This window comes from Pseudopodoces humilis, chromosome 8 (assembly GCF_049639895.1).
Source record: "Pseudopodoces humilis isolate 2021_Gansu_Grassland_sample_001 chromosome 8, ASM4963989v1, whole genome shotgun sequence".
In the NCBI taxonomy this organism is placed as follows: Eukaryota; Metazoa; Chordata; class Aves; order Passeriformes; family Paridae; genus Pseudopodoces; species Pseudopodoces humilis.
In genome coordinates, this window is record NC_142207.1 from 33024447 (window position 1) to 33040151 (window position 15705).

The window sequence follows — 15705 nt, forward strand, 5'->3', positions numbered from 1 at the left end:
GGAAGGGGCGAGGAGGAGGGGGGGGGGCAGCCGCGCGCGCGGTTCCCGCCTTGCGGCTGTCGCGAGCCCTTCCTGGGGGCTCGTGCCGCCCGCGTGCCGCGGCTGCTCCCTCCCGCCGTCCTTCGGGCTTCCGTCCCTCCTTTGGGCCCTTCGGTCCCGGACTCAGAGCGGAGTTCTCCGCGGGTCGCCCCCGCCCGACCTCCCGGAGGTGAAAATGGAGCGCGGCGGCCTCCCGGGGCCGTTTTACCTTCATGGGGGCGGCTGCCTGCGAGGGCTCTGAGGATCTCTCCAGGCTGTAAACCCCTCTGGAGGATGTGAACCTCTGTCCTCTCCTGCCCCCAGCCCTAAGCTTCTCTAAGGGGATCTGCGCGGCTGAACAAAGAACGTTGTGTGAGGCGAGGTCTGTAAGCGCTGTTAATTTGCATCGGGGAGGGGGAAAAAAAAAAACAACAAAACAACCCACCTAAAAAATGTTTCCCTGTGTTGCATGGATCACGGAGGAAACAGCCGTGCACGGCAGCCCAGCGGCGAACAATGCCTTTTTATGTAAGAGAAAATGATGTAAAACGTGCCCGGCTCAGATGGCTGCAGGTAGGAGCCGTAGGCGTGTGCTGCGCTGCGCTGCCGTGGTGCTGCACCGAGCCATCAAATAAACCGTGCTCGCCTTCATCTGCCCTGTACTCCTTGGACACACTCCGATCTGCCCTTTGGATAACAAGTGCTTCATGGAACACCTTCGGGAAAGAAGGGGGTGTGGCGCATGCCGGGAGAATTGCTCTCGGTATGAAAGGTACCGGCATGGTCAATTTCCCTGGGTTAAGCAGGAACTTTCAGTTTTCCTCCAGATAAAAATATTCTCTTGTGTTTTTTGGTGGATTTTCATGTTAGGATTCCTCCTGAGCCAGAGTTGCCGGTTTTCACTTGTAAGTGAGCATTAACAGAGAGTCATGCAGTAGAATGGGATGTTTGCACACATATGTTTAAAGTCTTACTTATTCTAGGTCTCTAGCATCAATTTTCGTAATTTTTCCTGTCTCTGTGGTCATGTCAATAAATCGTACCCCAGACTTTCTCAAAAAAATCATTTGCTGTCCAGCATTTGTGCTGCTTATTGTTCAGAAAACCCGTCCCTTTTGTTTTCAGAAGGGTTCTTCCATGTGAATCACATATTCTTTTGGTTCTGTTTCTTCCCGTTTTTGCCACAAACCTTTTTTTTCTCTCCATGAAAGAAGCTGTTTCTTTTCACCTGTGCTGGTTGAGACTAGGAGGGATGTCTAGACTACAGATCTAGACATCCCTATCTGAAAGACCCAAGAAGAGCCTCAGCTGCAGAATGCATTTATTTTCTATAGCTTCATTGGCTCCTCCTGACTGGATGGCGTAATCACAGCATCTCAGACCTTGCCTGGGAAGAGGATGTGCTGAGGGGGCACGACACAGTGAAGTTGCCCCTGTGTTACATCACAGATCACGAAGAAGTGATTCATGAACAGCGAAAGACTGGGCACTTTCCCTGAGTGTGCTACAAACTCTCTTCAGTTAGCGTAAAGGCAGTGCAGTTAAATTTGTGGATTGTTGTTCATTTCTCCAGCTGATATTCTGAAAGTGTGATATGTGTGATATGTGTAATGGAGCCAGACTCACCCATGTATCACCTAAGACTTGGGAACCACCAAATTCCTCACTGTGTATTTCATTTGCAAGACACTGATGGTACACTCAGCAGTGGACAGGACCTCAGTCTTCATGTGGTACCAGTTTCCTGGAGCTCAGGCATTTACAGATGAGCTGAAGTAACACACTGAAAATAACCCCAATAGCTTAGTGAGGCCATTCTGCATGATAATGAAACATGAATGTGAGCCATGGCACAGGGCTCTGGGAAGAGGGGTGATCTCAGCAGTGGAGCGTGGTGCCATAAATTCTATCTCTTCTCATCTTTTCTTATCTCATCAAGGGACAGGATTTGGTAAATGGAACTTTTCAGTTTGTTGCACCTATACTGCACATTTCCTGTGGGTGTTTGAGAGAAGCCAAAGAGCTGTCATCCTGAGAATTAAAAGTTGCTGTTCTTCTGTGGAGAGTTTTAGCACACTGGAGGGCAGGCCATTGTGCTTATAATGCAGTTTGTTACATAAAGCAGCATTTTGAGCCTTGATTTAGAGGTCTGATGTAATTGTTATGGTATGTTATATCATACCCACTTAGCTGTGTTCTTTAATATGTTTGGATAATAAAGAAATAGTTGAAATTTGACCCCTGAGGTGCTGTGCCTAGGCAGGAGTGATCTGATCACAGCAGTCCCTAAATGAATTGTTGCAGTCTGTGGGTTAAGAATTGCCTTCTTGCTAGATGTTTTTTCCAGAACCATACCTTTCCTTTCAGTCTGTTGTCATGTCCCTTTCTGTACAAGTTACCCTTTGCTAAACCATCTACCTAAATTCACAGAGGAAACATTTGCTGTGTGTGCTGACACCACAGTGGGCTCTGGCCTCTCTAGCTCTGGCACTGTGCTCACTTAACAACTGTCTGTGGAAGTTGCTAGAAGTATCTAACCCAGAAACAAGGGTGAGGCTCATTGCAGATTCTGCTGGGCTGTTTCAGCTTCACCTACCAATGTGGCATGTCATGCATGTATTAGAGACAGGTTTGTTTTCTTAATGGGGTTGGGAGAAGTCAAAAATAATTTAGGTTGTGAAGACTTTATGACGGTGGCTTTCTAAAATTCACCTTTTGATTACTAATTTCTCTGCAAAGGCACAAGGTTCTGACAGAGCTTGTAATACATCTGCAGCATATGAAGGATCTCAAATCTGATCTGCCATGGTGGCAAAAATGATAATCAGCTTAAGAAATGAAAATAAAGGTTCTACTGCTGCCTAAAGCCTGAGTTCCTTACAGATCTTTTACCTACAGTGTGGACAGTAGTTGTGCTGGTAAAACTTCTGGCTCGTAGTCAAAGAAAAAAAATCACTCCTTGGCTTTATCTGGGTATCAGAAGAAGCATTTCTGACTGCAGGACATTTGAAGCTGAACTGAAGCCTTAACTAGGAAGGGATTAGGGAGTGTTGCACTTAACATGCGCACAAATAATGACCAGAATTTGGAAGGTGTAATAAGGGTCCTAAGACTAGGTGACTTCCCAAGGTCCTTTCTAATCTGTGTTATCTGATGATCTAGATATTTTGGATTTTGTGCTGTCTTTAAGTCCATGTGTGCACTTGATGAAGAAGTAAAAGTATGCATGTGCTGATGTATAGAATTGTTTAAGACTCAAGGATGCTCGTTTTGGTCCATCTGTATTTATTCAGTTCAAACATGTGCTTAATTGCGCTTGAACGTCATCTGTAAGCATGCTTAAAAGCAATTTTTTTACGGAAAAGGGAATATTTTTTTCTGAAAAGAGAAAGAAGATAAATTCATGGTATGTGGACTCAGTGTTGTAAACCCCTTGATGATATTTAGAGATACCAAGTACTTCCAGAGAAAGCATAGAAATGTGCAATGTTCTCTGATATCATTACATGGCTTATCTCTTCCCAAGTATGTGTGCACACGCTGAGGCAGAGTATGGGTGGGTCATATTTAGGATTGGTGCTTTTTTCTTCCATCCTTCTGCTTCATGTACAGGTGTGCTTATTAGCAACAGTTCTGTACTGAATCTCAGTTAATCAGAAAAAAAGAGCACAAGACTTATTTCCATGGGGTGGAGCTGATTTAGAGGATTGGTGCTGGGAAAGAGATGGTTTAAGCTGCCTGCCTCAGTAAAGGAAAAATCTTTTATTTCGTGGGAAGGCTTAATCACAGGTTATGCTACTAAACTACACAAGGGTGTTTTAGACAGCTGTTCAGTGTGACATTTGTAATTGCTTTCTAGGTATCGGAGTAAAGAACTGTATGTATCCAAGGGGTTAATTTGGATTGTTGTGGCCACATGGGTTACTGTGCTAGCTGTTAAGAGGATTTGAGGTCTTGACTGACCCATTTTACTTTAACACTAATTGTTTGCTGTTGTATTAAGGAGAAAAGATGAGCTAATCCTTACGGTTTTACGCTCACTGCTGTTTTTCCCTACAGCAGTCTTGCAGATGAAACTGATCTTTGTTCTTTTTTCTTTATTGGAGAGGTGGCAGAAAGGCATAACTGACATCAGCTTCAGAGTGTATCCTGTATCTTTGTTAGGGTGCCAGTTTGAAAGGAATTATGGGGAAAAGGTGTGGCTTGGTCAATTCTCTTTGTTTTCTGCAATCTGTGAGATGGGTTAGTGCTGGTTGATAAGCTTGACCAGTGTTATGGTATGCTGTTTCTCTTTTAGCATTTTTAAACTACATGCTTTTCTAAATCTGTGATGCAATGAGACTATTTATTCCATCACAGAAACTATTTACTTTAGCATATGATCCTTCCAGATAAAATATGTATGTGTTTCATATAGTATAAGGGAGGCAATGGTGAAAATTAGAATACTGTGATGAATTCAGTGAATCTGTACCTGACTTGCACCATCTGGAAAGAGACAATGCCATTTGCAGTTCTGTTTTCTGATTATTGAAAATCTGGGGTACTTTTTGCCATCAGGGGAATAATCAGTTTACACCTGACAATTCTTAAGTTATGGATTTGTAGGTGGAATTAAGGTCCTCTAACCTCATGCTAGAAGGACCTAATTGCTCCTTCTTTTAGATTTGGTATTCATGGGTAAAAGCAGCTGAGGAATATTTGTTGTCTTGTGTTAAGCACCTTGCAAGAAATAGGAAGAATTCTTTCTTTTAGTACTTCTAGTAAGACAGTTAGATTGCAGTAGCTTCCAGTGAGTTGAGTCCATGTCTCTGTGAAACTTGTAATTTTATTCCCTAAGAGAGTTTTAAACTAAATTTCAATAGCTGTTTGCAAAATTAGATGTATTTAAAGTATACACAACCTTTGGATAAACAACACAAAGCCCCCCAAACAAACCAAACCCAGTAGTCCAATCATGTCAGCTAATTTGGCAGCATTTAATTATAGGACCTATTGATTCAATTAACCCTATGTTTTCACTTTGTTTTCTGGAGAGAATGGCAGGGGCTGATTTCTGGTTTAGAAGTAGGAACTGTCAGTTCTATCTTTAGGAACATAGATTTTCTCTTAGAACAGCTGCTTGGCTATACAAAACTTGCCACTTTTCCTGAGGTTCTGATCTTGGATGAACAAAGCTAGGAAATGTCTCAAAATGGAAACATATTAAAAAGATTCTGAACATAGTTTGGGATGTGCTTTTGAAAACTCCAGCCTTGGTCCAAATTTGATCCAGAGATGAACAGTAGAAAATGCTGTAGACATTCAGAAGTAGCCTGTGTGCTTTACTACTGGGCCAGAATCCTTTATCTGCTGGCTGTGAGCAAAGATGGATTGGCCTCTTTCCCTGTGTCTCCACCATGGTGTTGTCCAGGCGGTGCCTGGAGGAGCCTCAGCTGAGTTTGGGGTACAGTGAAGTTTCTCTCTTTTTGTTCTCACTTTGTGTAGAGGGTGTCTGAATTGCTTGTTCAGCAAGTGCAATTGCAAGGTGCCAGACATTAAGTGCAAGACACCCTTATATCTGGGAGGGCTCAGAGTCTGAGAAGGACTGTGAGGAAAGCATTTCTTCTGTGTCCGCTGTGAAATGGGCTGGAAGTGTGTGCTCAAAACCCTTTGACTTTAAGGAGGATTCAAGTGTGGATTTGAATTCTGGTTAGCTGGAAATCTGGTCAGCTTGTTTTAGCTAACCAGGTCTTCTTGTGTCAAGTTACTGTTTTCCACAGCAGCCCCTCTGTGACCACCAGGTCTGAGCAGAAAGATCTGATCCCCTCATGGGGATTTTGGCCAGACCCAAGGCCATATACTGTGCCAGGACCTACTGCTAATGTTAACATGCTTTTACTGGCCCCTGGCTGATTGTTGGACAAAGGGACCCCACAGTCTTTTAATGCCCCTACCTGATTCTTGCAGCTGCTTCTGTGTGATGTCTAAGGTGTGCCTAGGCATCCCTTCCTCTTCTGACCACGTGGTATCGCTCAGACAGCAAAGCTTCTCCTTTTGTTTGAAGTACTGTGACTGTGGTTTGATGGCCAGCAGCTGTACGTTCATGTGTGGGTTTCTGCTGACAGAAGACTCCTGCTGACACATCCCTGGCTGCTGGTGCCTGATGTGCTTTCAGGTGTTGGGCTGCTCCTCTTGCAGGCTGTGTTATGGGGTGTGCCGGGCAGGGAAGGTTGCCCTGCCTGTTTGCAGCAAGACTCTAGTCATGCGCGTAGGCATTTGTCTGCTTCCCTTGAGTATGCTGAAATTAATACTAGCTTTTATTTCCATCAGCAATTAGAAAATTGTTCAAGGAGACTGAGAAAAAATCCCCCAAGGACTCAAAAAGGAGACATGCAGGGATGGAGCTGGATGATCTGCAAAGGAAGAGAGCAGACCTTGCTCAAGGGGTGGTCTGGATGGTCAGTCATTCATATCCCATCCTTCTTGTCAACCTGTAGCTTGGGGTGGGAGGGCATCAGAGAGGAAGGTAGATGTGATGGCCCTAAGCTGCTTGGATACCCTATCCTCCTTCAGTGCTCCCCTGCGACCTGTATTATAAAATACATAGTGCAGGGACGTAGCCACAAGAATAGAAGGGATATTTCTAAAATAAGAGTGTCAGCTCCTCCAGATTTGTATCAGAATTCTTGATTTACATTGATTCAGTTTAAGGCAGTGTTTGGGCCAAAGAGTGCTCTTCACAGGCTATCAGCATGCTCAGAATATACCTGAAGTCAGTGTTGCCAGGAATCCAGAGCAGACCTAGGTATTTAGGGTTGTGGCTAAGTGTGTCTGGAAGGGTGTGCCCATCCTCTGTCTTTTACAACATGATTGATTTGATGTCCTATAAAGAAAATCTCTTCCAGAAAAATGAGTAAGAGACATATAAATCAGGTGGAAGAAAGCTGTGTATTTCTTTTGTTTTAGGGAGATAAAATATGTGTATTTCTTGAAGTAGTAAAGGGAAAGCAGCCGGGATACGCCCCCTCCAGGAAGGGGGGAGGGTTCCTGGGTTTTCCCCTGAGACACCTGAGAAGATGGTGAGGATCCTTTCCAGTGCAATTGGGTGTTACTAAGGTCCCAGTTCACCGGCTGCTCTTAGGAGAAAAGGCTCACCCATGGTAAAAAAGAAGCAAGGGTAAAAAAGACTATAGGGGCTAGAGTCCATGGTGGCAGTGAATTCTCCCCATGGTACAACTTCCCCTCCAATCTGAGAGTGAGAGAGTGAGCAAGGAGCTGGGCTCAGTCTCTCACCCCCCAGCCAGAATCTTGGTGTCTTTGCCCTTCCCAAGAGAAAAAAAACCCAGCTAAGAGTAGGCAGCTGCACCCTTCCCACCACCTTGGCCAGTTTTGCCTCTTAAGTACCAATTGTTATCATCTCTTAGGCAACAAATGGGACAAAATTCCCTGAGAGAAAGGAAAAAACCCACAACCAAAATCCTAACTTCTAAAAGTAATTAAAAAAAAAAAAAGAAAAAGAAAAGCAAACAAACCCCTATGTGTGGAATGCTTAATAACCTGATTCATTCCAAAAAGCAAAGGATAGAGTGTGGTAAATAAGCTTTCATTCCGTGTTGTTCTGCAAAGTTAAGCTTTTCAGGCCGTAGAGAGATGGTTGTGCTTCTGAATAAAACTCAGAAGAATATTGATTCTAAGCATTTCTTAATTACCCAGTGCTGTCTGTTACAGCATATAATAAATTTATGTTTAAACTTTTAAAAAAAGGCATTTTATGTTATTGTAAATTAATATATATAGTTTTATACTTCACATTTTGCCAAAATTAGCAGAAGTGATTTATAGATAATACTTAGTCTTTTAGTTTAGATAATTTTTAATGGTGTGCTACTAATGTTGCCTAAAACATTAGCAGTACTTTGAATGCAGTGTTAAAAACTCTTCTAAATGTACATTTCTATACGAATAGTTGAGAACTTTTTTGTGGAATGTATTTGGGAAAAAAGTCCAACTGTATGCTCTTAGAATGTCCTCTAGTACTCTTCTCTGAGCAACAAAAGCTGAATTCGCTCAGGCTTTTTTTTTTCTTTCACTTGTTTTGGTCCACTGTACGCTTGCAGCATCACTCATAGCTATAAATGGAATTAATAATTTGTTGCAGAGCTTTAATTGATAATTACAGGAACTTGGAAATTAGAAACACATTTCTCATTTTACCATATTTATGATATTGATACTTCAGATGCTGGAATGTGTGCTTATTTAGATGGTAATGCTGGTATCAGAATGCCAGCTCTGACCTGCATCATTACCTGTAGTTACCAGTAGGCACAGTCAGTCAGGCCTTTCCTACCAGCCACCCCTGCAAACCATGAGTCTGTTCAGAGACTGACCTATGGGTGGGTGCTGACTTGTGAAAGTGCTGCCAGTGTTGCTTGATGTGCACTGAACAGCTATAATTATAGGGACTTCTGTCCTTTGATTCATCTGGACTAAGTAGTCTTTGAACCCTGTATTGTAAGCTCAGGCTTTGTGACACAGTAAGTATTATCTGCTGAGACAATGCCTTATTCAGTGCTTTGAAATATTTTTATGAACTTAATTCTACTTTTTGTTTTTTAGCACAAATGGATTTGTACACTGCTGTTTATGAGAGAGTAGTCCTTGATTGTAATTAATTAATTTTTTAAAAGGTGCTGACATTGATAATATTTAATTGGTGGAAAGCGTGTACCTCTCTGAGCCAGCAGATAAAAATGCTACTGGCTGTTTTAAAGCAGATACTCCTTTTTTTGGGTGGTGTAATGAATTTTCTATTTTATGGGAATAGAGCAACTTGGTGAATGTGCAAGCTATACTTAAGGAAACTTGTTTACCCTTTAAATTAAGTATTTTAGGACTGAACTCTTTAACAACCTATTACAAGCAGCAGGAGGGAATAAATACTTGGAAAAAAAATATTGAGCAAAATGAATGTATTCCATACTTCAGGACATGAAGTCATGTTTAGTACCAGGGGAAATACTTCCTTGCAGACAGTGTATTGCAGATTTGGCATTATGGGGCATTTCTCTGAAATACCTCTGTGGTCAGCACCACGTGATTTGTCCTTACTCCTCTGCCAAACTCATGTGAATTTAAGTACTGAAGTTTCAGTTACTTGGAGGATTTGAGTTATTTTTGTTTCTAATTTGTTTTATATACTGGTAGATGCTGTAATTTTTTTTTTCCTGAAGAGGCTGGAATTTTCTTCTGCATTTTAAGTTATTGCAAGATCAGTCTCAGTGATATTGCTTATTGTAGTGTGCAGTGGAATAAGTGATTTGTCTGTATCCTGGGATGGGCAAGAGAATGAATATTTTACCTGTACGGTGTGTTTGTGTTTTCTGTAGCAGTGTTTTGGTGCCTTTTTCTTGCTTGGCTAAGAGAAAGGGAAGGTAAGTGAAAAATGAGGTTTCCTCCAGCAAGAGAGTGATCTTTTGGACACATTAAAAAGGCAGAAGAAAAGAGATCAGAGAAACATGCTATATCTTCACTTGAAAAACTAGCCATGGAGACTTGTTTCAGCTATTAGAGGTAGGTTCAGAGCTGGTATGTCAGTAGGAATAGAATTTGCCTGTTCCAGCAGCTGTTGAACAACAGCTAAAAAAAAGTGGCTATCCTTATATTCACCTATTTTCCCCATCCAAGCATGACATAATTTTCTTTAGGATTCTTTTCCTTTCATGCCTTTGCAGTTGGAAAATCTGATGGATTTATGTGCCCTACTGCTCTTACCTGCAGGCAAAGGTTGATCTATATCGAAGTATAATCCTCCTAGATTAATAAATAAGCCCTGCCCCATGTCTATGTCCCTAAGCAGATGAGTAGCTCTCTGAAGAATGTTTTGAAGCCTGTGAAAATAATTTTTAACAGAAACTTGCATTTTAAAAGATACTAAAATATACAGATAGTAAAATGAACAAGCAAATAAGTGTGCCTCAAGAATAAAGGTACTATATCTCTGGTCACTTGTTAATATTTCCCTTTCTGTGATGGATTTTAGCTGAACTTAAAAATCCTTCACAACTGGTGCTGGACAATTTCCCCTTCTAATATAGCTCTGTCTGCATTTATCTTTTTCAGTTTGTTACCTTTCAGTTTAATCACTCATTTTGTATTGAAGCATATTGCACATTGTGTGAGCAGAACTCCACAAAGCAGCAAAACCTGCTGTATAGATGAAACCATGGAAAAAGAACATGATCTTCTGCTGGATTTTGTTTTGAAATGAGGTGTTTGTTTTCTGAGGAGCTTGAGTTTGTGGGCAAGACAACTGTGGGATGAACAGTGTGTATGGGCTTGGTGGAGCTCTGGGATAGTGGTGAGAGTCACTGGCGTGTCCATCACAGGTGTGCTGTTGGTTTCGGTTTTAGGTTGTCCTGTTTGCTTAAGGTCTTGATCCACAGTAGAACCGGAGAACCTCTGCTTGGCTTTGAAATTATTTGTGTTGTGATTTTCTGGGCAAATTTTGGCTTTGTCTCTGTATCCACCAATAAATTGGTCAGGGCCTGTCATATCCCTATAGGCAGTGAAAGCCTATGCCTATAGACTGTGCTGAGGACTGCTGGGGCAGTGGCTCTTTGGGGATACTTGGGTGCCCAAGACCAGCAAAGCAGGTTCCTGGATGCTGGGCAGAGTTGGTATTTTTGCCCTGCTCTCTGAGCAGCAGCTGTTTCCATTTCATAACCTGCTAATTCCCAAGCACAGCAGGAGCATCGTGACTTTGTAGAAAGTTCCCCAGCAGAGACCCCTTTTCCATTCACTGGAAGGAGTCGCAAGGGCTTTTGTCTTTGCTGTAAAAATTAGTTTTCCGTGTCATATTTGAGAAATACTGGCACCATTTTTCTGTGCATGCCCACTGACTCTGTTACTCATACTGAAACATTCCTGAGAACTGACTACTGCAAGTACACAAGTAAATGTTTTCTGGCTTTGGCCTGTGTAGAAGCGAGATAAGATAGAAGTGAGCTACAGGCTGTGAGATGCACCTGTTGAACAGAGAAGCTTGTCTCTGCCTGACCTTGGTGGGAGATGTGATGTGGCAGATGCTCTGTGGAGAGGAGCCTGCTGGACAAGTGCCTTTGAGTCTGTGCAATTAATTGTCACAAATGGCAGCCAAACAGGAACTTAAATAGGCAACTAGTGGCTGCACTGGTGACGATGCTCAGCTGAACTTTACAGGGGGCTGAAATGAAGCCTGGGGGCTGAAATGAAGCCTGTGGTGCCAATTGACCTTCCTGCGGGAGTGAGAGTAAGAAGCTGAGAATTATGGGGAGTGATGTATCCCAGGAACAAAAAGACATCCCAGAGATGATGCAACTGATTTTGAAAAAAAAGTCAGAAGATGAATCTACAGCTTAGAGCAGACTTCTGTTACGGGCTAAGGACTGTAAGGACACAGATCTGACTCTAAATAGCACCAATATTTTCGACCCATGGACATGGAACACTTCAGGGGATGCTGTGTGGTGACAGAGCGCTGGCAGAGCTTTTGTGTCTGTGGCAGGCAGTATTTGAGGCATTCATGGTGCATATGGCAGAGACTGGAAAAAGAAGGACTCTTTGTGCTGCCTCAGTAGTTGCACTGGCCACTTCTGTGCTGCCCATGAGTGAAACACAAGGTTCTAATCATAAGCTTGTTGGGGTTGTGGAAGGAGAACTGGAGGATGGCCCCTTTGCCCCCCAATCCTTTTGATCCTGGGGGAGAGCTTGATCTTCTCCCCCACAATCTGCATGATTGAGGGCAGTGGTGAGAAAACAAGCTGCCGCAGAGGTGAATGTGGATTTATTGCATACTCTTCTGGTCATCTACTAGCCCAATCAACCACCTAGATGGAAAGGATTGCCTTATGGTGTCATAAAAGAGCTTGTGCCACGCTGCACCATGCGGGATCAGCTGGAGCGGTACTGCGGTGAGTGGTGGGATCAGCTACCTTCCCGGTAGTGTATTCCCTCTCCAGCTGCCCTCTGTGAGAGTGTGGTGGCAGCTGCAGCAGTGACAGGAGGCACGTGGGGCTGCGGAGCGCTGCTCTGCAGTGATGGTGAGCACACGGCATAGCCAGGGATGGCAGTGAGCAGGGTCCAGCAGGGCAAACACAGCTCTCCGCATGTGCAAAGTGAGGAGGCGAGCGAGAGAGCCTGGCGAAGGCAGCACCTCATCCCTGCTCCCTGCACACAGCAGGATTTACCTAGGGAAGGGAAGATGCAGGACTAAGATGAACTGTATGCATCCTGCTGATTGCCTGCACTGTTCTGATTGCTTTTTGTGATGGATGCTCCTGTGATAATCCTGACTTGAAAGTTGTTCTTTCAAGCTGAAATTACACAAAACCATTAACTCTCTTCTGTATTGCTTATTTTTGGTTCCTGTAGGCAGAAACATTTCCTTGTAATTTTAAGTTGTGTCCCAAGATTCTGTCTGTTAAATCGCTGTCTCCATTCATGGGAAGGATGGTTACCAGTTATTGTGTGTTTTGATCTGTCTGCCTGTTCATGGGGAAAATAAGCTCTTGTGAAGTCATGTTATCTTGTAGAGAACCTGGACAAACTCCAGTGAGTGATATGGAGATAAATTATAAAACGCTAAGGAGTTGAAATGGCACATGTAGTTAATTTCCTCACCCTAGCTTTTATGTTGAAAACAGTGATGTGTAAACTTAACACTTCAGGCTCTAGAGATCTGGCAAACTGATGTTAGATGTTTTCCTGAATTTGGTAGGTTGAAATATGTTCATGTTATGATTGATACCTTTTCCGTGGGTATTTTTGCTTCCACCCATACAGGTGAAAGACGTTCAGTGTCATTTTCTGTCCACTTTTGCAGCCCTTGGAGTGCTTATCCCCATAAAGATTGAGAATGGGCCAGCCTATACATCCAGACAGATGGCTGATTTTTTTTTCATTTGTGGGAGGTGCACATGGGTATTCCACATTCCCCTACAGGTCAAGTGATTGTTGAATGGGCCCATAGGACTCTTGAGTCCTAACAAAAAAGGGGAAGTGTAGAGATGGGATATATCTGCCATGAAAGACTGCAAAAAGCCTTATATGTCCTTAGTTTTTTGAATTGTGTTCAGAATGACCTAACCCCTATCCAACACCATTTCAGTGGCTCACTTAGGAAAAGCTCAAGTACTTATTAAGAAACTCGAAAGTGGAAAATGGTAAGGACCCTTTCCATTGATAACGTGGGGGCGAGGATATGCTTGTGTTTCCATGATGGGTACCTGCAAGCCTTGGTTGCTCTGGCTCCATCATCAGCTTGTTGGGAAACTGAGGGAACAAGATGAATGGAGCTTCTTTGCTTCGGGCCATGGGTCAAACACGTTTTAATGTTGGGAGTGTTTTGTTTTGCGATTGTTGTTTGTATAGTTGATCAAGCGCTGAAAAAAGAGTAGTACAATTTGAAACCAAAACTAAGGGGGATATGTAGAAGAGAGATAAGATGGAATTGAGCTCCAATCTGTGAGATGCACCTGCCACACACCATGACAGCACAGAGAAGCTTGTCTCCACCTGACCTTTGGGGGAGGAGGTGTGATGTGGCAGATGCTCTGTGGAGAGGAGCCTGCTGGACAGTGAACAGCACATGGTCACCCACTTATAAGGACATTAAAATGTGTTCCTGATGTGGCAGTGTGTGATAGGTCACTTAGTGAAGAAATAGCACATAAGGAAATACTGTGTCTTGAAGAAGTGTACCAAACCAACTTATTTCTCACAATAAATGTCTCAGTATCCCCACCAATCTGAGTCCATGCAATTGCTTGTCACAAGCCTGAAATAAGAGATGCTTTTTGTAAACTAAATTTTAGCGCAGTGGTGGGAACCAGGAGAACCATTCCTATTGAGTAGTCTGGGAGGTGGTCTCTTGGCAGTCAGGGCTTACCCCAGCTGGTTCTGTGGGGGTCTTGTGCCTCTTTGCTCCTGTGATGTCTGGTCCTTGCCTGACCCCATGGGAAGCTGGCTTAGTAAGTTGAGCTGGTGCAATGCAAGTGCTGTACAAAAATTACTTTCTATCAGTCCTAAATTGTTCCAGAGCACTGGTGAAGGGAGTGGGGGGAAGGCAGGGATTTGTGTCTGGAAGCTGGAATGCTTTTACATGTCTTAAAGATTTTAAGGAAGTTAAATGCTCTATTTTGAAAATAAAGTTCACAGGATCTAACCACACTGATAGGTTGTGTTGCTCCCGGAAAGAAATCAAATTACCCTGGTTGTCAATCTTGCTTAGTACATTTTAAATCATTTGTTTTCTATATAAATGGAGCTATTATAAAAAACTGCTCTTACCTTGGACTTTTTTTTTTTTTTTTTTTTGGTGAAGGACACAAAGCATAGGGTCACAGTGAAAATATTTCATTTCCTATTAACAGTCAGAAATAGTCCTGGCACAGTCTTTTGGTGATAGTCACAGGGAGATATGTGTGGTAATAAACAGCCCTTCTAGGCTTTCTGCTGTGGGCTCTGAACTTTGCTGTGCTGCAGCTGACTTGCTTGCAATAAGGCCTTTGTCTGTGTCTTTAATGAAGGACTTTCCTGAGGTAGAAATTGCCTTCCTTGGAATTAGAGGAGGAGGAGTGATGTGTATTCTGAAGAAAAGCTAAGCCAGGAAACACCTGGCAGCCAGATGGCCCCTAGCATGCTGCATTGTACCCACACCTTCATTAAGGATTACTTTGGCTGTCTCTGGGTAATAGATTTAGAGGTTTGGGGTCACAAAGAATTAGAAAATTGTAGCCAGTTGCAATTAAACATGAGTTATTTTTAGAGGACAAAGAACTGAGCTGAAAGCTGAATTAGAGCTACTTGAAATGTTAGGACTTAAATACTAGGGTGGTGTTTTCTAGGTGACTGACAAAGTAGCCCATGCACTCTAGTCAGAGGCACAAAGCCACCCAGGGTGGTGGCAGGTGGGCTAGAGATGGCAGGGCTGTGAGCAGTGGCAGTAATGTGCAACTTGCATTGTTCTGCTTCCTGTGTCCAGTTGGTTTTAGGGTACTTCCCTTTGAATATTCATGTGTGCAGCAGATAAATGTTACTTAGACTATTAGTAGAATACAACTGTGTGGTTTGCGCTGTGATTTGTATAATATATACCTGACTCAGTATCTTATGCTTATGTTTTACCTACATTTAATTTTGTTTTGTGTTTCCCCATCAAAGTGCCTGCAGTCCATAAAGGGCAGGCTCAAGGTTTCAAAGTTTTCAAGTGAATTTTAAGAATGTTAGTAGGGAATTAGAGATCTGGGCAGAACGGTACACAACATTTTTTGTGGTGTTGATCAGTTGGCAGCAGTTGGTGGCATGTGGGAGTCAGGAATTCAGGCTGACCCTGTGTGGTTGCACAGAAGTGAGCAAGAGGAAACTGCTCTCCCTCCTACATCCTCAATTCTCATCTGCTCACTCCAGCAGGTAAAGAGGCATGGCAGTACTGAGGTGTGTGGGTATGTTTTGGCTGGCTCATAGCTGCGCTGGGAGGTGCCTTTTCTTGAGGGAGCTGCTCTGTGAATATGTGGCTCAGATCTCCCGGCTCTTGCTGAATCCCAGACTGATTGATACCACCTTGTAGTACTCACCTGCTCTTGAAAGGTCTTTAGCTACCTTGGGAGAAGAACAAATGCTGAAGGAACTTTGCTAGTCTAGGGCCTGTGGAAAATGCTGGTTGCT

The 15705-nt window shown here is 43.1% G+C and overlaps 1 protein-coding gene across 29 annotated transcripts in view; it reads left to right on the forward strand.

The window, feature by feature from the left end:
• MAP2 (microtubule associated protein 2) overlaps nt 1-15705 on the forward strand; it is a 219858-nt gene that overhangs the window by 200 nt on the left and 203953 nt on the right. The window lies entirely within an intron of this gene.